Here is a 21,233-nt window from a genome sequence, read left to right as displayed (position 1 = left end):
ACATACTATTTCTTTGTAACTATGATCATTCGAGAACAGTACATTTTTCATTTGGGTCTCGAGATGAATAAACTCAAGAACCTCTGACATTAATTCTTAAACTATGATTTGGGACCCAAAGCGGTTATTAACATGTCATAGGTGGGTCGCGAGATATGAGTGAACATTCAGAATCATATACTATTTCTTCATAATGTTGGTCGTTCGAGGACACTGCATTTCTCATTTGGCTCTGGAGCTTAAAAATTTTAAAAACTTTTGAAACAGCAGATGAATCATTTCGTGTAAGTAATTAACCTACAATATGGTGGGGAACTTTGTCAAACGGCAGAGTTGCTGAGTTTCTTAGCTTGCATAGTAAGTCTTAACTCATTCAAAAAACAACCCTTCTAAAATTACATTGCAGTGCCGTGACCCGGATTCGAACCGGGGTTGCTGCGACCACAACGCAGAGTACTAACCACTATACGATCACGGCCAGCTACAAGAGCTGGCTTTGTAAAGCCTACATAGGCTGTGAAAGTGATGTGCACAAGCTGACTAAACTCTTTCCATTTTGGTCTCGATAATGAATAAACTGAAGAAACAGTGGAGCTTTACACAGTCGGTAGGTTTTTTCTCATTCAAAAAGTGCCCTTTTTCCGTGACATTGGAATATCTCAATTGCATCCTCCTCACGTCATCTCTAATTCTCTAAACCCATTGGTGAGAAAACCTGAGTGCCCTCCCCTCTGACCTTCTCCACCAATGTGAACAATAAAAAGGTACTGCTGAGATTTGAACTCAGGATCTCCTGTTTACTAGACAGGCACTTTAACCAACTAAGCCACAGCACCCATAAAAGTCATATATGTTGCAGATGTGAACACCCACACCTATTTGAATCAAACCAGTCTCATTAATTTAACCCACGTCTCTGTATAGCAAAATCACATCACAAAAGAGATGTCTTTTACTAATATCGGAAACGATACAGACACCTTCAATTGTCTAGCAACAGGGTTTCTTAAGCTACGTTTTGGGACGCAAAGTGGGCCTGAGCATGTGAGAGGCAGTGTTGCCAAATCCTCAGGAAGGAAAGTAGCTATTGCTGGTCCTAAAAGTAGCTAGAAGTCGCTAAATGACGTCATCACATCATTTTCATAATTGGCCAAGTGGATGTAATTGTGATTGACGCTGTAGGAGAGAGGAATAACGTCTCGGGAGAGACAAAAAGTGAGTAAAAAACACCCTAAGTATGTTTAGAACTACAATTGAACTTTCTTCTGTCGATTCTTGTCTTTTTTCTGAATACTCACTAAATATAGCGACAAAGTCGCTAAGTTGGCAACACTGGTGAGAGGTGGGTAGCGAGATATCAGTAATCAATGGTAATCACATACTATTTCTTCGTAACTATGATCATTCGAGAACAGTACATTTTTCATTTGGGTCTCGAGATGAATAAACTCAAGAACCTCTGACATGAATTCTTAAACTATGATTTGGGACCCAAAGCGGTTATTAACATGTCATAGGTGGGTCGCGAGATATGAGTGAACATTCAGAATCATATACTATTTCTTCATAATGTTGGTCGTTCGAGGACACTGCATTTCTCATTTGGCTCTGGAGCTTAAAAATTTTAAAAACTTTTGAAACAGCAGATGAATCATTTCGTGTAAGTAATTAACCTACAATATGGTGGGGAACTTTGTCAAACGGCAGAGTTGCTGAGTTTCTTAGCTTGCATAGTAAGTCTTAACTCATTCAAAAAACAACCCTTCTAAAATTACATTGCATTGCCGTGACCCGGATTCGAACCGGGGTTGCTGCGACCACAACGCAGAGTACTAACCACTATACGATCACGGCCAGCTACTAGAGCTGGCTTTGTAAAGCCTACATAGGCTGTGAAAGTGATGTGCACAAGCTGACTAAACTCTTTTCATTTTGGTCTCGATAATGAATAAACTGAAGAAACAGTGGAGCTTTACACAGTTGGTAGGTTTTTTCTCATTCAAAAAGTGCCCTTTTTCCGTGACATTGGAATATCTCAATTGCATCCTCCTCACGTCATCTCTAATTCTCTAAACCCATTGGTGAGAAAACCTGAGTGCCCTCCCCTCTGACCTTCTCCACCAATGTGAACAATAAAAAGGTACTGCTGAGATTTGAACTCAGGATCTCCTGTTTACTAGACAGGCACTTTAACCAACTAAGCCACAGCACCCATAAAAGTCGTATATGTTGCAGATGTGAACACCCACACCTATTTGAATCAAACCAGTCTCATTAATTTAACCCACATCTCTGTATAGCAAAATCACATCACAAAAGAGATGTCTTTTACTAATATCGGAAACGATACAGACACCTTCAATTGTCTAGCAACAGGGTTTCTTAAGCTACGTTTTGGGACGCAAAGTGGGCCTGAGCATGTGAGAGGCAGTGTTGCCAAATCCTCAGGAAGGAAAGTAGCTATTGCTGGTCCTAAAAGTAGCTAGAAGTCGCTAAATTACGTCATCACATCATTTTCATAATTGGCCAAGTGGATGTAATTGTGATTGACGCTGTAGGAGAGAGGAATAACGTCTCGGGAGAGACAAAAAGTGAGTAAAAAACACCCTAAGTATGTTTAGAACTACAATTGAACTTTCTTCTGTCGATTCTTGTCTTTTTTCTGAATACTCACTAAATATAGCGACAAAGTCGCTAAGTTGGCAACACTGGTGAGAGGTGGGTAGCGAGATATCAGTAATCAATGGTAATCACATACTATTTCCTCGTAACTATGATCATTCGAGAACAGTACATTTTTCATTTGGGTCTCGAGATGAATAAACTCAAGAACCTCTGACATGAATTCTTAAACTATGATTTGGGACACAAAGCGGTTATTAACATGTCATAGGTGGGTCGCGAGATATGAGTGAACATTCAGAATCATATACTATTTCTTCATAATGTTGGTCGTTCGAGGACACTGCATTTCTCATTTGGCTCTGGAGCTTAAAAATGGTAAAAACGTCTGAAACAGCAGATGAATCATTTCGTGTAAGTAATTAACCTACAATATGGTGGGGAACTTTGTCAAACGGCAGAGTTGCTGAGTTTCTTAGCTTGCATAGTAAGTCTTAACTCATTCAAAAAACAACCCTTCTAAAATTACATTGCAGTGCCGTGACCCGGATTCGAACCGGGGTTGCTGCGACCACAACGCAGAGTACTAACCACTATACGATCACGGCCGGCTACAAGAGCTGGCTTTGTAAAGCCTACATAGGCTGTGAAAGTGATGTGCACAAGCTGACTAAACTCTTTTCATTTTGGTCTCGATAATGAATAAACTGAAGAAACAGTGGAGCTTTACACAGTCGGTAGGTTTTTTCTCATTCAAAAAGTGCCCTTTTTCCGTGACATTGGAATATCTCAATTGCATCCTCCTCACGTCATCTCTAATTCTCTAAACCCATTGGTGAGAAAACCTGAGTGCCCTCCCCTCTGACCTTTTCCACCAATGTGAACAATAAAAAGGTACTGCTGAGATTTGAACTCAGGATCTCCTGTTTACTAGACAGGCACTTTAACCAACTAAGCCACAGCACCCATAAACGTCATATTTGTTGCAGATGTGAACATCCACACCTATTTGAATCAAACCAGTCTCATTAATTTAACCCACATCTCTGTCTAGCAAAATCACATCACAAAAGAGATGTCTTTTACTAATATCGGAAACGATACAGACACCTTCAATTGTCTAGCAACAGGGTTTCTTAAGCTACGTTTTGGGACGCAAAGTGGGCCTGAGCATGTGAGAGGCAGTGTTGCCAAATCCTCAGGAAGGAAAGTAGCTATTGCTGGTCCTAAAAGTAGCTAGAAGTCGCTAAATGACGTCATCACATCATTTTCATAATTGGCCAAGTGGATGTAATTGTGATTGACGCTGTAGGAGAGAGGAATAACGTCTCGGGAGAGACAAAAAGTGAGTAAAAAACACCCTAAGTATGTTTAGAACTACAATTGAACTTTCTTCTGTCGATTCTTGTCTTTTTTCTGAATACTCACTAAATATAGCGACAAAGTCGCTAAGTTGGCAACACTGGTGAGAGGTGGGTAGAGAGATATCAGTAATCAATGGTAATCACATACTATTTCTTCGTAACTCTGATCATTCGAGAACAGTACATTTTTCATTTGGGTCTCGAGATGAATAAACTCAAGAACCTCTGACATGAATTCTTAAACTATGATTTGGGACCCAAAGCGGTTATTAACATGTCATAGGTGGGTCGCGAGATATGAGTGAACATTCAGAATCATATACTATTTCTTCATAATGTTGGTCGTTCGAGGACACTGCATTTCTCATTTGGCTCTGGAGCTTAAAAATTTTAAAAACTTTTGAAACAGCAGATGAATCATTTCGTGTAAGTAATTAACCTACAATATGGTGGGGAACTTTGTCAAACGGCAGAGTTGCTGAGTTTCTTAGCTTGCATAGTAAGTCTTAACTCATTCAAAAAACAACCCTTCTAAAATTACATTGCAGTGCCGTGACCCGGATTCGAACCGGGGTTGCTGCGACCACAACGCAGAGTACTAACCACTATACGATCACGGCCAGCTACAAGAGCTGGCTTTGTAAAGCCTACATAGGCTGTGAAAGTGATGTGCACAAGCTGACTAAACTCTTTTCATTTTGGTCTCGATAATGAATAAACTGAAGAAACAGTGGAGCTTTACACAGTTGGTAGGTTTTTTCTCATTCAAAAAGTGCCCTTTTTCCGTGACATTGGAATATCTCAATTGCATCCTCCTCACGTCATCTCTAATTCTCTAAACCCATTGGTGAGAAAACCTGAGTGCCCTCCCCTCTGACCTTCTCCACCAATGTGAACAATAAAAAGGTACTGCTGAGATTTGAACTCAGGATCTCCTGTTTACTAGACAGGCACTTTAACCAACTAAGCCACAGCACCCATAAAAGTCGTATATGTTGCAGATGTGAACACCCACACCTATTTGAATCAAACCAGTCTCATTAATTTAACCCACATCTCTGTATAGCAAAATCACATCACAAAAGAGATGTCTTTTACTAATATCGGAAACGATACAGACACCTTCAATTGTCTAGCAACAGGGTTTCTTAAGCTACGTTTTGGGACGCAAAGTGGGCCTGAGCATGTGAGAGGCAGTGTTGCCAAATCCTCAGGAAGGAAAGTAGCTATTGCTGGTCCTAAAAGTAGCTAGAAGTCGCTAAATTACGTCATCACATCATTTTCATAATTGGCCAAGTGGATGTAATTGTGATTGACGCTGTAGGAGAGAGGAATAACGTCTCGGGAGAGACAAAAAGTGAGTAAAAAACACCCTAAGTATGTTTAGAACTACAATTGAACTTTCTTCTGTCGATTCTTGTCTTTTTTCTGAATACTCACTAAATATAGCGACAAAGTCGCTAAGTTGGCAACACTGGTGAGAGGTGGGTAGCGAGATATCAGTAATCAATGGTAATCACATACTATTTCCTCGTAACTATGATCATTCGAGAACAGTACATTTTTCATTTGGGTCTCGAGATGAATAAACTCAAGAACCTCTGACATGAATTCTTAAACTATGATTTGGGACACAAAGCGGTTATTAACATGTCATAGGTGGGTCGCGAGATATGAGTGAACATTCAGAATCATATACTATTTCTTCATAATGTTGGTCGTTCGAGGACACTGCATTTCTCATTTGGCTCTGGAGCTTAAAAATGGTAAAAACGTCTGAAACAGCAGATGAATCATTTCGTGTAAGTAATTAACCTACAATATGGTGGGGAACTTTGTCAAACGGCAGAGTTGCTGAGTTTCTTAGCTTGCATAGTAAGTCTTAACTCATTCAAAAAACAACCCTTCTAAAATTACATTGCAGTGCCGTGACCCGGATTCGAACCGGGGTTGCTGCGACCACAACGCAGAGTACTAACCACTATACGATCACGGCCGGCTACAAGAGCTGGCTTTGTAAAGCCTACATAGGCTGTGAAAGTGATGTGCACAAGCTGGCTAAACTCATTTCATTTTGGTCTCGATAATGAATAAACTGAAGAAACAGTGGAGCTTTACGCAGTCGGTAGGTTTTTTCTCATTCAAAAAGTGCCCTTTTTCCGTGACATTGGAATATCTCAATTGCATCCTCCTCACGTCATCTCTAATTCTCTAAACCCATTGGTGAGAAAACCTGAGTGCCCTCCCCTCTGACCTTCTCCACCAATGTGAACAATAAAAAGGTACTGCTGAGATTTGAACTCAGGATCTCCTGTTTACTAGACAGGCACTTTAACCAACTAAGCCACAGCACCCATAAAAGTGATATATGTTGCAGATGTGAACACCCACACCTATTTGAATCAAACCAGTCTCATTAATTTAACCCACATCTCTGTATAGCAAAATCACATCACAAAAGAGATGTCTTTTAGTAATATTGGAAACGATACAGACACCTTCAATTGTCTAGCAACAGGGTTTCTTAAGCTACGTTTTGGGACGCAAAGTGGGCCTGAGCATGTGAGAGGCAGTGTTGCCAAATCCTCAGGAAGGAAAGTAGCTATTGCTGGTCCTAAAAGTAGCTAGAAGTCGCTAAATGACGTCATCACATCATTTTCATAATTGGCCAAGTGGATGTAATTGTGATTGACGCTGTAGGAGAGAGGAATAACGTCTCGGGAGAGACAAAAATTGAGTAAAAAACACCCTAAGTATGTTTAGAACTACAATTGAACTTTCTTCTGTCGATTCTTGTCTTTTTTCTGAATACTCACTAAATATAGCGACAAAGTCGCTAAGTTGGCAACACTGGTGAGAGGTGGGTAGCGAGATATCAGTAATCAATGGTAATCACATACTATTTCTTCGTAACTATGATCATTCGAGAACAGTACATTTTTCATTTGGGTCTCGAGATGAATAAACTCAAGAACCTCTGACATTAATTCTTAAACTATGATTTGGGACCCAAAGCGGTTATTAACATGTCATAGGTGGGTCGCGAGATATGAGTGAACATTCAGAATCATATACTATTTCTTCATAATGTTGGTCGTTCGAGGACACTGCATTTCTCATTTGGCTCTGGAGCTTAAAAATGGTAAAAACGTCTGAAACAGCAGATGAATCATTTCGTGTAAGTAATTAACCTACGATATGGTGGGGAAGTTTGTCAAACGGCAGAGTTGCTGAGTTTCTTAGAGACTTCTTAGTAAGTCTTAACTCATTCAAAAAACAACCCTTCTAAAATTACATTACAGTGCCGTGACCCGGATTCGAACCGGGGTTGCTGCGACCACAACGCAGAGTACTAGCCACTATACGATCACGGCCGGCTACAAGAGCTGGCTTTGTAAAGCCTACATAGGCTGTGAAAGTGATGTGCACAAGCTGGCTAAACTCTTTTCATTTTGGTCTCGATAATGAATAAACTGAAGAAACAGTGGAGCTTTACGCAGTCGGTAGGTTTTTTCTCATTCAAAAAGTGCCCTTTTTCCGTGACATTGGAATATCTCAATTGCATCCTCCTCACGTCATCTCTAATTCTCTAAACCCATTGGTGAGAAAACCTGAGTGCCCTCCCCTCTGACCTTCTCCACCAATGTGAACAATAAAAAGGTACTGCTGAGATTTGAACTCAGGATCTCCTGTTTACTAGACAGGCACTTTAACCAACTAAGCCACAGCACCCATAAAAGTCATATATGTTGCAGATGTGAACACCCACACCTATTTGAATCAATCCAGTCTCATTAATTTCACCCACATCTCTGTCTAGCAAAATCACATCACAAAAGAGATGTATTTTAGTAATATTGGAAACGATACAGACACCTTCAATTGTCTAGCAACAGGGTTTCTTAAGCTACGTTTTGGGACGCAAAGTGGGCCTGAGCATGTGAGAGGCAGTGTTGCCAAATCCTCAGGAAGGAAAGTAGCTATTGCTGGTCCTAAAAGTAGCTAGAAGTCGCTAAATGACGTCATCACATAATTTTCATAATTGGCCAAGTGGATGTAATTGTGATTGACGCTGTAGGAGATAGGAATAACGTCTCGGGAGAGACAAAAAGTGAGTAAAAAACACCCGAAGTATGTTTAGAACTACAATTGAACTTTCTTCTGTCGATTCTTGTCTTTTTTCTGTATACTCACTAAATATAGCGACAAAGTCGCTAAGTTGGCAACACTGGTGAGAGGTGGGTAGCGAGATATCAGTAATCAATGGTAATCACATACTATTTCTTCGTACCTATGATCATTCGAGAACAGTACATTTTTCATTTGGGTCTCGAGATGAATAAACTCAAGAACCTCTGACATGAATTCTTAAACTATGATTTGGGACCCAAAGCGGTTATTAACATGTCATAGGTGGGTCGCGAGATATGAGTGAACATTCAGAATCATACACTATTTCTTCATAATGTTGGTCGTTCGAGGACACTGCATTTCTCATTTGGCTCTCGAGCTTAAAAATGGTAAAAACGTCTGAAACAGCAGATGAATCATTTCGTGTAAGTAATTAACCTACAATATGGTGGGGAACTTTGTCAAACGGCAGAGTTGCTGAGTTTCTTAGAGACTTCTTAGTAAGTCTTAACTCATTCAAAAAACAACCCTTCTAAAATTACATTACAGTGCCGTGACCCGGATTCGAACCGGGGTTGCTGCGACCACAACGCAGAGTACTAACCACTATACGATCACGGCCGGCTACAAGAGCTGGCTTTGTAAAGCCTACATAGGCTGTGAAAGTGATGTGCACAAGCTGGCTAAACTCTTTTCATTTTGGTCTCGATAATGAATAAACTGAAGAAACAGTGGAGCTTTACGCAGTCGGTAGGTTTTTTCTCATTCAAAAAGTGCCCTTTTTCCGTGACATTGGAATATCTCAATTGCATCCTCCTCACGTCATCTCTAATTCTCTAAACCCATTGGTGAGAAAACCTGAGTGCCCTCCCCTCTGACCTTCTCCACCAATGTGAACAATAAAAAGGTACTGCTGAGATTTGAACTCAGGATCTCCTGTTTACTAGACAGGCACTTTAACCAACTAAGCCACAGCACCCATAAAAGTCATATATGTTGCAGATGTGAACACCCACACCTATTTGAATCAATCCAGTCTCATTAATTTCACCCACATCTCTGTCTAGCAAAATCACATCACAAAAGAGATGTATTTTAGTAATATTGGAAACGATACAGACACCTTCAATTGTCTAGCAACAGGGTTTCTTAAGCTACGTTTTGGGACGCAAAGTGGGCCTGAGCATGTGAGAGGCAGTGTTGCCAAATCCTCAGGAAGGAAAGTAGCTATTGCTGGTCCTAAAAGTAGCTAGAAGTCGCTAAATGACGTCATCACATAATTTTCATAATTGGCCAAGTGGATGTAATTGTGATTGACGCTGTAGGAGATAGGAATAACGTCTCGGGAGAGACAAAAAGTGAGTAAAAAACACCCAAAGTATGTTTAGAACTACAATTGAACTTTCTTCTGTCGATTCTTGTCTTTTTTCTGTATACTCACTAAATATAGCGACAAAGTCGCTAAGTTGGCAACACTGGTGAGAGGTGGGTAGCGAGATATCAGTAATCAATGGTAATCACATACTATTTCTTCGTACCTATGATCATTCGAGAACAGTACATTTTTCATTTGGGTCTCGAGATGAATAAACTCAAGAACCTCTGACATGAATTCTTAAACTATGATTTGGGACCCAAAGCGGTTATTAACATGTCATAGGTGGGTCGCGAGATATGAGTGAACATTCAGAATCATACACTATTTCTTCATAATGTTGGTCGTTCGAGGACACTGCATTTCTCATTTGGCTCTCGAGCTTAAAAATGGTAAAAACGTCTGAAACAGCAGATGAATCATTTCGTGTAAGTAATTAACCTACAATATGGTGGGGAACTTTGTCAAACGGCAGAGTTGCTGAGTTTCTTAGCTTGCATAGTAAGTCTTAACTCATTCAAAAAACAACCCTTCTAAAATTACATTGCAGTGCCGTGACCCGGATTCGAACCAGGGTTGCTGCGACCACAACGCAGAGTACTAACCACTATACGATCACGGCCGGCTTCAAGAGCTGGCTTTGTAAAGCCTACATAGGCTGTGAAAGTGATGTGCACAAGCTGGCTAAACTCTTTTCATTTTGGTCTCGATAATGAATAAACTGAAGAAACAGTGGAGCTTTACACAGTCGGTAGGTTTTTTCTCATTCAAAAAGTGCCCTTTTTCCGTGACATTGGAATATCTCAATTGCATCCTCCTCACGTCATCTCTAATTCTCTAAACCCATTGGTGAGAAAACCTGAGTGCCCTCCCCTCTGACCTTCTCCACCAATGTGAACAATAAAAAGGTACTGCTGAAATTTGAACTCAGGATCTCCTGTTTACTAGACAGGTACTTTAACCAACTAAGCCACAGCACCCATAAAAGTCATATATGTTGCAGATGTGAACACCCACACCTATTTGAATCAAACCAGTCTCATTAATTTAACCCACATCTCTGTCTAGCAAAATCACATCACAAAAGAGATGTCTTTTACTAATATTGGAAACGATACAGACACCTTCAATTGTCTAGCAACAGGGTTTCTTAAGCTACGTTTTGGGACGCAAAGTGGGCCTGAGCATGTGAGAGGCAGTGTTGCCAAATCCTCAGGAAGGAAAGTAGCTATTGCTGGTCCTAAAAGTAGCTAGAAGTCGCTAAATGACGTCATCACATAATTTTCATAATTGGCCAAGTGGATGTAATTGTGATTGACGCTGTAGGAGAGAGGAATAACGTCTCGGGAGAGACAAAAAGTGAGTAAAAAACACCCTAGGTATGTTTTGAACTAAAATGTAACTTTCTTCTGTCGATTCTTGTCTTTTTTCTGAATACTCACTAAATATAGCGACAAAGTCGCTAAGTTGGCAACACTGGTGAGAGGTGGGTAGCGAGATATCAGTAATCAATGGTAATCACATACTATTTCTTCGTAACTATGATCATTCGAGAACAGTACATTTTTCATTTGGGTCTCGAGATGAATAAACTCAAGAACCTCTGACATGAATTCTTAAACTATGATTTGGGACCCAAAGCGGTTATTAACATGTCATAGGTGGGTCGCGAGATATGAGTGAACATTCAGAATCATATACTATTTCTTCATAATGTTGCTCGTTCGAGGACACTGCATTTCTCATTTGGCTCTCGAGCTTAAAAATGGTAAAAACGTCTGAAACAGCAGATGAATCATTTCGTGTAAGTAATTAACCTACAATATGGTGGGGAACTTTGTCAAACGGCAGAGTTGCTGAGTTTCTTAGCTTGCAAAGTAAGTCTTAACTCATTCAAAAAACAACCCTTCTAAAATTACATTGCAGTGCCGTGACCCGGATTCGAACCGGGGTTGCTGCGACCACAACGCAGAGTACTAACCACTATACGATCACGGCCGGCTACAAGAGCTGGCTTTGTAAAGCCTACATAGGCTGTGAAAGTGATGTGCACAAGCTGGCTAAACTCTTTTCATTTTGGTCTCGATAATGAATAAACTGAAGAAACAGTGGAGCTTTACACAGTCGGTAGGTTTTTTCTCATTCAAAAAGTGCCCTTTTTCCGTGACATTGGAATATCTCAATTGCATCCTCCTCACGTCATCTCTAATTCTCTAAACCCATTGGTGAGAAAACCTGAGTGCCCTCCCCTCTGACCTTCTACACCAATGTGAACAATAAAAAGGTACTGCTGAAATTTGAACTCAGGATCTCCTGTTTACTAGACAGGTACTTTAACCAACTAAGCCACAGCACCCATAAAAGTCATATATGTTGCAGATGTGAACACCCACACCTATTTGAATCAAACCAGTCTCATTAATTTAACCCACATCTCTGTCTAGCAAAATCACATCACAAAAGAGATGTCTTTTACTAATATTGGAAACGATACAGACACCTTCAATTGTCTAGCAACAGGGTTTCTTAAGCTACGTTTTGGGACGCAAAGTGGGCCTGAGCATGTGAGAGGCAGTGTTGCCAAATCCTCAGGAAGGAAAGTAGCTATTGCTGGTCCTAAAAGTAGCTAGAAGTCGCTAAATGACGTCATCACATAATTTTCATAATTGGCCAAGTGGATGTAATTGTGATTGACGCTGTAGGAGAGAGGAATAACGTCTCGGGAGAGACAAAAAGTGAGTAAAAAACACCCTAGGTATGTTTTGAACTAAAATGTAACTTTCTTCTGTCGATTCTTGTCTTTTTTCTGAATACTCACTAAATATAGCGACAAAGTCGCTAAGTTGGCAACACTGGTGAGAGGTGGGTAGCGAGATATCAGTAATCAATGGTAATCACATACTATTTCTTCGTACCTATGATCATTCGAGAACAGTACATTTTTCATTTGGGTCTCGAGATGAATAAACTCAAGAACCTCTGACATGAATTCTTAAACTATGATTTGGGACCCAAAGCGGTTATTAACATGTCATAGGTGGGTCGCGAGATATGAGTGAACATTCAGAATCATACACTATTTCTTCATAATGTTGGTCGTTCGAGGACACTGCATTTCTCATTTGGCTCTCGAGCTTAAAAATGGTAAAAACGTCTGAAACAGCAGATGAATCATTTCGTGTAAGTAATTAACCTACAATATGGTGGGGAACTTTGTCAAACGGCAGAGTTGCTGAGTTTCTTAGCTTGCATAGTAAGTCTTAACTCATTCAAAAAACAACCCTTCTAAAATTACATTGCAGTGCCGTGACCCGGATTCGAACCAGGGTTGCTGCGACCACAACGCAGAGTACTAACCACTATACGATCACGGCCGGCTTCAAGAGCTGGCTTTGTAAAGCCTACATAGGCTGTGAAAGTGATGTGCACAAGCTGGCTAAACTCTTTTCATTTTGGTCTCGATAATGAATAAACTGAAGAAACAGTGGAGCTTTACACAGTCGGTAGGTTTTTTCTCATTCAAAAAGTGCCCTTTTTCCGTGACATTGGAATATCTCAATTGCATCCTCCTCACGTCATCTCTAATTCTCTAAACCCATTGGTGAGAAAACCTGAGTGCCCTCCCCTCTGACCTTCTCCACCAATGTGAACAATAAAAAGGTACTGCTGAAATTTGAACTCAGGATCTCCTGTTTACTAGACAGGTACTTTAACCAACTAAGCCACAGCACCCATAAAAGTCATATATGTTGCAGATGTGAACACCCACACCTATTTGAATCAAACCAGTCTCATTAATTTAACCCACATCTCTGTCTAGCAAAATCACATCACAAAAGAGATGTCTTTTACTAATATTGGAAACGATACAGACACCTTCAATTGTCTAGCAACAGGGTTTCTTAAGCTACGTTTTGGGACGCAAAGTGGGCCTGAGCATGTGAGAGGCAGTGTTGCCAAATCCTCAGGAAGGAAAGTAGCTATTGCTGGTCCTAAAAGTAGCTAGAAGTCGCTAAATGACGTCATCACATAATTTTCATAATTGGCCAAGTGGATGTAATTGTGATTGACGCTGTAGGAGAGAGGAATAACGTCTCGGGAGAGACAAAAAGTGAGTAAAAAACACCCTAGGTATGTTTTGAACTAAAATGTAACTTTCTTCTGTCGATTCTTGTCTTTTTTCTGAATACTCACTAAATATAGCGACAAAGTCGCTAAGTTGGCAACACTGGTGAGAGGTGGGTAGCGAGATATCAGTAATCAATGGTAATCACATACTATTTCTTCGTAACTATGATCATTCGAGAACAGTACATTTTTCATTTGGGTCTCGAGATGAATAAACTCAAGAACCTCTGACATGAATTCTTAAACTATGATTTGGGACCCAAAGCGGTTATTAACATGTCATAGGTGGGTCGCGAGATATGAGTGAACATTCAGAATCATATACTATTTCTTCATAATGTTGCTCGTTCGAGGACACTGCATTTCTCATTTGGCTCTCGAGCTTAAAAATGGTAAAAACGTCTGAAACAGCAGATGAATCATTTCGTGTAAGTAATTAACCTACAATATGGTGGGGAACTTTGTCAAACGGCAGAGTTGCTGAGTTTCTTAGCTTGCAAAGTAAGTCTTAACTCATTCAAAAAACAACCCTTCTAAAATTACATTGCAGTGCCGTGACCCGGATTCGAACCGGGGTTGCTGCGACCACAACGCAGAGTACTAACCACTATACGATCACGGCCGGCTACAAGAGCTGGCTTTGTAAAGCCTACATAGGCTGTGAAAGTGATGTGCACAAGCTGGCTAAACTCTTTTCATTTTGGTCTCGATAATGAATAAACTGAAGAAACAGTGGAGCTTTACACAGTCGGTAGGTTTTTTCTCATTCAAAAAGTGCCCTTTTTCCGTGACATTGGAATATCTCAATTGCATCCTCCTCACGTCATCTCTAATTCTCTAAACCCATTGGTGAGAAAACCTGAGTGCCCTCCCCTCTGACCTTCTACACCAATGTGAACAATAAAAAGGTACTGCTGAAATTTGAACTCAGCATCTCCTGTTTACTAGACAGGTACTTTAACCAACTAAGCCACAGCACCCATAAAAGTCATATATGTTGCAGATGTGAACACCCACACCTATTTGAATCAAACCAGTCTCATTAATTTAACCCACATCTCTGTCTAGCAAAATCACATCACAAAAGAGATGTCTTTTACTAATATTGGAAACGATACAGACACCTTCAATTGTCTAGCAACAGGGTTTCTTAAGCTACGTTTTGGGACGCAAAGTGGGCCTGAGCATGTGAGAGGCAGTGTTGCCAAATCCTCAGGAAGGAAAGTAGCTATTGCTGGTCCTAAAAGTAGCTAGAAGTCGCTAAATGACGTCATCACATAATTTTCATAATTGGCCAAGTGGATGTAATTGTGATTGACGCTGTAGGAGAGAGGAATAACGTCTCGGGAGAGACAAAAAGTGAGTAAAAAACACCCTAGGTATGTTTTGAACTAAAATGTAACTTTCTTCTGTCGATTCTTGTCTTTTTTCTGAATACTCACTAAATATAGCGACAAAGTCGCTAAGTTGGCAACACTGGTGAGAGGTGGGTAGCGAGATATCAGTAATCAATGGTAATCACATACTATTTCTTCGTAACTATGATCATTCGAGAACAGTACATTTTTCATTTGGGTCTCGAGATGAATAAACTCAAGAACCTCTGACATGAATTCTTAAACTATGATTTGGGACCCAAAGCGGTTATTAACATGTCATAGGTGGGTCGCGAGATATGAGTGAACATTCAGAATCATATACTATTTCTTCATAATGTTGCTCGTTCGAGGACACTGCATTTCTCATTTGGCTCTCGAGCTTAAAAATGGTAAAAACGTCTGAAACAGCAGATGAATCATTTCGTGTAAGTAATTAACCTACAATATGGTGGGGAACTTTGTCAAACGGCAGAGTTGCTGAGTTTCTTAGCTTGCATAGTAAGTCTTAACTCATTCAAAAAACAACCCTTCTAAAATTACATTGCAGTGCCGTGACCCGGATTCGAACCAGGGTTGCTGCGACCACAACGCAGAGTACTACTAGTACTAGTACTACGATCACGGCCGGCTTCAAGAGCTGGCTTTGTAAAGCCTACATAGGCTGTGAAAGTGATGTGCACAAGCTGGCTAAACTCTTTTCATTTTGGTCTCGATAATGAATAAACTGAAGAAACAGTGGAGCGTTACACAGTCGGTAGGTTTTTTCTCATTCAAAAAGTGCCCTTTTTCCGTGACATTGGAATATCTCAATTGCATCCTCCTCACGTCATCTCTAATTCTCTAAACCCATTGGTGAGAAAACCTGAGTGCCCTCCCCTCTGACCTTCTCCACCAATGTGAACAATAAAAAGGTAATGCTGAAATTTGAACTCAGGATCTCCTGTTTACTAGACAGGTACTTTAACCAACTAAGCCACAGCACCCATAAAAGTCATATATGTTGCAGATGTGAACACCCACACCTATTTGAATCAAACCAGTCTCATTAATTTAACCCACATCTCTGTCTAGCAAAATCACATCACAAAAGAGATGTCTTTTACTAATATTGGAAACGATACAGACACCTTCAATTGTCTAGCAACAGGGTTTCTTAAGCTACGTTTTGGGACGCAAAGTGGGCCTGAGCATGTGAGAGGCAGTGTTGCCAAATCCTCAGGAAGGAAAGTAGCTATTGCTGGTCCTAAAAGTAGCTAGAAGTCGCTAAATGACGTCATCACATAATTTTCATAATTGGCCAAGTGGATGTAATTGTGATTGACGCTGTAGGAGAGAGGAATAACGTCTCGGGAGAGACAAAAAGTGAGTAAAAAACACCCTAGGTATGTTTTGAACTAAAATGTAACTTTCTTCTGTCGATTCTTGTCTTTTTTCTGAATACTCACTAAATATAGCGACAAAGTCGCTAAGTTGGCAACACTGGTGAGAGGTGGGTAGCGAGATATCAGTAATCAATGGTAATCACATACTATTTCTTCGTAACTATGATCATTCATTCGTAATTTTGTCATCAGTCTGGCATTCTCTGGATTTATGGTGCTTTCAAAACAACTGGGAACTTGGGAAAAAACAAGGTTGAATCATAATGACGTCATTGATCTTCAGGTCGTAGCTTTAGAAACAGGCCGGATTTACAATTCCAAGTTGGATGATCGTTCATAATGTATTTTCCTAGTCGGAGACTGTTTATTCCCGACATCCCAGTTGTATGGAACTCACTGAAGTCAAGTTTTCACAGTTCCAAGTTAACAGTTGTTTTGAGCGGGGCACAAATCATGCTTCATTGACAGCATGGCCAATGCTGAATGTTTATCATTTTAAAATTGGAAATTACAGTTTTTTCCAACTGCTTACACACAAAATCTTTTCATGTCACACGATTTTTTAAACCTCTCACTCAAAGTGCAAAACTACACACCAAATATCCAAAACCATAAGCTATTTCTCAGCCTTTGACTCAGTTGTCAATTGCATAAAACACTTTTTTCAAAACACTACACACAATTCTCTACCTAAAACACAAAAATCTAACAGGAAGTGACTTGCTTTCCTTTTCCAAACACAACCAATCAGAATGCTACACTTATTCACCGGGTCACACACACACGCCTCACATGCGCAAACACTAATAGCTTAACTGATCACTAACCAATCACTGCTTTACTGTAGTATAGGCCTATAAATAGGTCAAAGGTCAGATTACCTGTTTTGAACAATGGATGCCAACAATGGACAGAGAGCAAAAGGAGTAGGAGGGAGAGGAAGAGGAAGAAGAGGACGAGGGCAAAGAAGAGAAGGAAGGAGAGCCATCTCTGATGAGATTAGGGCAACACTTGTTGATCATGTGATCAACCACGGTTTGACCATGAGAGAGGCTGGCCAACTTGAGTCGATTTACAGTGGCGTCCATAATTCGAACCTTCAGAAATGAGAACAGGTATGCAACTATCTAATGACTATTTTAGTATTACAGTAATGTACTGTAAAATACGAATGACTGCATGGTATTGCATAAACATTTGTAACTCTAAGCCACCCATTTACAGCACTGCATTGAATGAATGAGGTTGGTTATCATGCTGTACTAAATTTTTTTGTACATTGTTTACAGTTCCTATGCTGAACACATACTGTGTTTCAATTCTGTCCAGAGTGGAAAGGCAAAGACATCATGGAGGACGAGGACGCTTGTTTACAGATGTACAAGAGACTGCAATTATAAATATGGTTTTGGCCAACAATGCAATTAGGATTCGAGGGATAAGAGAGCATATCTTGAATAATGACACCATATTTAACAACATCAATGCTGTAAGCCTGTCCACCATACAACGCATCCTCCAACGGCACCGAGTGACGATGAAACAACTTTACAAGGTGCCATTTGAGAGAAACTCTGACAGAGTCAAGAATATGCGACATGACTTTGTAGAGGCATGTATGCAAGACTAATTCCAGTACTTCAGACATACCATATTTACTCATCTGTATATCCTTTTGTCTGTTACAGAGAGTATTGGAGCTGGATGCCCATGTAATTCGCCATTAATTTATTTATGTGGATGAGGTTGGCTTCAACCTCACCAAAACCAGGCGCCGCGGAAGAAATGTAATAGGACAGAGGGCAATTACCAATGTCACTGGACAGCGTGGGGGTAATATAACTATGTGTGCTGCCATCACTCAAAACGGGGTCCTCCATCACAATGCCACACTGGTTCCGTACAACACCGGCCATATGCTCACTTTTCTGGATACAATTTACACAATGCTTGTCCCTGATCCAGATCAGGAGCCTGCTAGATTTGTGGTTTTATGGGTCAATGTTAGTTTTCACCGGGCTGTTCTGGTCCAAAACTGGTTTGCCACCCATCCACAATTTTGTATAGTTTTGTACCTACCCCCATATTCACCTTTTCCAAATCCCATAGAGGAATTCTTCTCAGCCTGGCACTGGAAAGTGTATGATCGCCAACCCTATGCCCGCATGCCGCTTCTCCAGGCAATGGAGGACGCATGTGGGGACATAGAGGTTGCCTCTGTCCAAGGTTGGATACGCCATGCTAGGAGATACTTCCCTCTGTGTTTGGCAAGAGAAAACGTATCTTGTGATGTGGACGAAGTATTGTGGCCAGACCCAGGCCGGAGCACTGGTGACTGCCGCCCCCCCCCTGCATTTTGAATGAGATGTGAGGCATTTTGCATTTTGTGTGTGCAGTTTTGGGAATTGTGTGTAGAGTTTTGAAAAAAAGGACATAGTTTTGAAAACTTGTTTAAGCAGTTGGAAAAAACTGTAATCCCAGATTTGTGACCACACAGCCACACCACTGAATAGCAGGCTACTCATTGCTTTGCAATGCTTGCAGTTAGCCACTGTCACTGATTCCTTCCATACCACTCATTGTTGAATTTACGATTTCCAACTTGTTGTGTAATGTTTATGTACAATGGCCGATGAGAACCAATGCGTTTCATCTATAATTTATCTTCAGGATTAAAAAGGATTTGCCAGTAGATTGCCAACTTGATTCATGATGATGACTGCTAGCTTGCTAGCTAAGATTTTGAATGTATGATGTTGACATGATCACTCCAATCAAAGCTACTGTACATATAATGTGATTTGACATAATTTAATTAGTGGTCAATGACCTTGAGCCTTCGGGGATGGGCACTTCTAATGTAACTCTATAGCAGCACCAAAGGGGCTAGAACTTTCTAGCTCTACCCTTAGACTTGATGGTGACGTTGTGTTCCCATGAGTGACAGAACACTGTGCCAATGACGGTGCAACGCTCCGTATTTTCTGATGGCTTGCTCCACCACCACAGGAAGCACTGAGCTAGGCTGAAAAACCTACATTTTGGAGCTGCCTTAATCATGAAAACAAAAAAAGATACCATGTTTTTATGCAGGCTTTATTAACTCATATTTTTTACATTGTTTGCAAACTGATATGTGACACGTATTAATTCCAAACTAACATGCAAAACAGACAAGCCCCCTCCACCCCCCCCCCCCCCCCCCCAAAACGACGGATCGCCCCTGGGTGTAAGTAAATATTAAGAAATTGTTCGGTATACTCAGTGTAGGGCTATTAGGTCGTTTTTGTGCTCTCAAAACAGTGAGTTTATAAAAGTTCTTCCTCAAGAGAATTGTATTATTGAAAATGAAAGAGTTGGGAATGTTGTTCAATTGTCATATTAATGCTACATGTACTATCAATATAGAATAAAAAAATATCCTGAAAGTTTAAGAACCTCTGGACTAGCAAATTAATCAAATGTATTAACCTACTATGAGCTGAAGGACTGTGTCCAATAGCAGGATTGTCTCCTTAGTTAGTTAACTTACAGTTACTAGAACATGCGTGTGTCCGTGTACGCCATCGCCCGCATGTTGATTTTGTCCATCCAATCAGGACACGGAGGTTGAAATATCAAAACAAACTCCGAACCAACAATATTAATTTGGGGAGAGGTTGAAAAGAGATTAAACATTTGTGGCAATTTAGCTAGCTAAATCGGATGTCCTGATCGCGTCTGATCTGGATGGGCAAAATCAACATGCGCGCGATGACGCATGCAAACGCCTGGTCAAGTCAGCATGTTAGCCTTACCAGTTAGATTAAACAATGTTTTAACTTCAAAATACCGCCCATTTGCCAGGACATCGCAATGCTGTGACTCGGATTTAAATCCGGGGTTGCAGAGTACTAACCACTATACGATCACGGCGAGCTACCAGAGCTTGATTGTAGAGATGAGATACTGGGCTACTCAAACTGGCACTGTGACATGTACAAGCTGGCTAAATGCTTGAGTTGTTAGCCAGTTCAGCTAATGTCACAGTTTGTAGTTAGATTTACAGTTTAGATTTACACAGTTAGTGCATTTTAATTCATTCGAAAAGAGCCCTTTTGTCGTGACATTGGGAGAATCTCAATTGCATTACTCCTCACGTTCACTTTCCTCTCTCCTTCCCTCCTTCTCAAAACTCCTTCTTCTCCCCAGGTGAACATATTATATATTTTACCCCCTTTTTCTCCCAAATTTCATGATTATGATCTCGTCTCATTGCTGCAACTCCCCAACAGGCTCAGGAGAGGCAAAGGTCCCGAAACATGACCCACCAAGCCACGCTTCTAACCAACCACTCAACCTAGAGGCCAGCTGCACCAATGTGTCACAAGAAACAACATTCAACTGACAACAGCCTGCAGGCACCCGACCCGCCACAAGGAGTCTCTAGAGTGCAATGAGCCACGTAAGGCCCAACCAGCCAAACACTCCCCTGGGCCAATTGTGCGACACCCTATGGGGCTCCCGGTCACGACTGGGATCGAAACACAGGCTGTAGTGACACCACAACACTGCTACGCAGTGCCTTGGATCACTGCACCCCTCAGGAGGCACACATTTAGATGTTTGCCCTAGCACTAAACATTTGATTAAAATAACCGACAAATTATCAAGCTTTGATTATTTGAATCAGCTGTGTAGTGCAAGGGTAAAAACCAAATCGTGCACCCATGAGGGGGAGGTCAGGGGCAGCTACCATGATCTGGGGGAATTTGGCAGGGTTGCCTAGTTATTTAGCTTGCACAGTAAGTTTTAACTAGTTCAGAATTTAGCCCTTTGGCCATGACATTGTGTAATGCAATGCCATGATCAG

The 21,233-nt window shown here is 40.8% G+C and overlaps 18 non-coding genes across 18 annotated transcripts; all 18 read right to left on the bottom strand.

The window, feature by feature from the left end:
• Positions 1-406: 406 nt before the first annotated feature.
• On the bottom strand, positions 407-478 carry trnah-gug. The gene has a single exon. It is a non-coding gene; the product is annotated as a tRNA-His (tRNA).
• Positions 479-762: 284 nt separating this feature from the next.
• trnat-agu lies at positions 763-836 on the bottom strand. Its single transcript has one exon. It is a non-coding gene; the product is annotated as a tRNA-Thr (tRNA).
• A 946-nt stretch (positions 837-1,782) lies between these two features.
• Positions 1,783-1,854, bottom strand: trnah-gug. Its single transcript has one exon. It is a non-coding gene; the product is annotated as a tRNA-His (tRNA).
• Positions 1,855-2,138: 284 nt separating this feature from the next.
• trnat-agu lies at positions 2,139-2,212 on the bottom strand. Its single transcript has one exon. It is a non-coding gene; the product is annotated as a tRNA-Thr (tRNA).
• Positions 2,213-3,158: 946 nt separating this feature from the next.
• On the bottom strand, positions 3,159-3,230 carry trnah-gug. Its single transcript has one exon. It is a non-coding gene; the product is annotated as a tRNA-His (tRNA).
• A 284-nt stretch (positions 3,231-3,514) lies between these two features.
• Positions 3,515-3,588, bottom strand: trnat-agu. The gene has a single exon. It is a non-coding gene; the product is annotated as a tRNA-Thr (tRNA).
• A 946-nt stretch (positions 3,589-4,534) lies between these two features.
• Positions 4,535-4,606, bottom strand: trnah-gug. The gene has a single exon. It is a non-coding gene; the product is annotated as a tRNA-His (tRNA).
• Positions 4,607-4,890: 284 nt separating this feature from the next.
• On the bottom strand, positions 4,891-4,964 carry trnat-agu. Its single transcript has one exon. It is a non-coding gene; the product is annotated as a tRNA-Thr (tRNA).
• Positions 4,965-5,910: 946 nt separating this feature from the next.
• Positions 5,911-5,982, bottom strand: trnah-gug. The gene has a single exon. It is a non-coding gene; the product is annotated as a tRNA-His (tRNA).
• Positions 5,983-6,266: 284 nt separating this feature from the next.
• trnat-agu lies at positions 6,267-6,340 on the bottom strand. The gene has a single exon. It is a non-coding gene; the product is annotated as a tRNA-Thr (tRNA).
• Positions 6,341-7,288: 948 nt separating this feature from the next.
• Positions 7,289-7,360, bottom strand: trnah-gug. Its single transcript has one exon. It is a non-coding gene; the product is annotated as a tRNA-His (tRNA).
• A 284-nt stretch (positions 7,361-7,644) lies between these two features.
• trnat-agu lies at positions 7,645-7,718 on the bottom strand. Its single transcript has one exon. It is a non-coding gene; the product is annotated as a tRNA-Thr (tRNA).
• Positions 7,719-8,666: 948 nt separating this feature from the next.
• trnah-gug lies at positions 8,667-8,738 on the bottom strand. Its single transcript has one exon. It is a non-coding gene; the product is annotated as a tRNA-His (tRNA).
• A 284-nt stretch (positions 8,739-9,022) lies between these two features.
• On the bottom strand, positions 9,023-9,096 carry trnat-agu. The gene has a single exon. It is a non-coding gene; the product is annotated as a tRNA-Thr (tRNA).
• A 946-nt stretch (positions 9,097-10,042) lies between these two features.
• Positions 10,043-10,114, bottom strand: trnah-gug. The gene has a single exon. It is a non-coding gene; the product is annotated as a tRNA-His (tRNA).
• A 1,304-nt stretch (positions 10,115-11,418) lies between these two features.
• Positions 11,419-11,490, bottom strand: trnah-gug. The gene has a single exon. It is a non-coding gene; the product is annotated as a tRNA-His (tRNA).
• A 1,304-nt stretch (positions 11,491-12,794) lies between these two features.
• Positions 12,795-12,866, bottom strand: trnah-gug. Its single transcript has one exon. It is a non-coding gene; the product is annotated as a tRNA-His (tRNA).
• Positions 12,867-14,170: 1,304 nt separating this feature from the next.
• Positions 14,171-14,242, bottom strand: trnah-gug. The gene has a single exon. It is a non-coding gene; the product is annotated as a tRNA-His (tRNA).
• Between the last annotated feature and the right edge of the window lie 6,991 nt (positions 14,243-21,233).

The sequence above is a fragment of the Oncorhynchus mykiss genome, chromosome 16, assembly GCF_013265735.2.
Source record: "Oncorhynchus mykiss isolate Arlee chromosome 16, USDA_OmykA_1.1, whole genome shotgun sequence".
In the NCBI taxonomy this organism is placed as follows: domain Eukaryota; kingdom Metazoa; phylum Chordata; class Actinopteri; order Salmoniformes; family Salmonidae; genus Oncorhynchus; species Oncorhynchus mykiss.
This window is presented reverse-complemented; position numbering and strand designations above follow the sequence as displayed.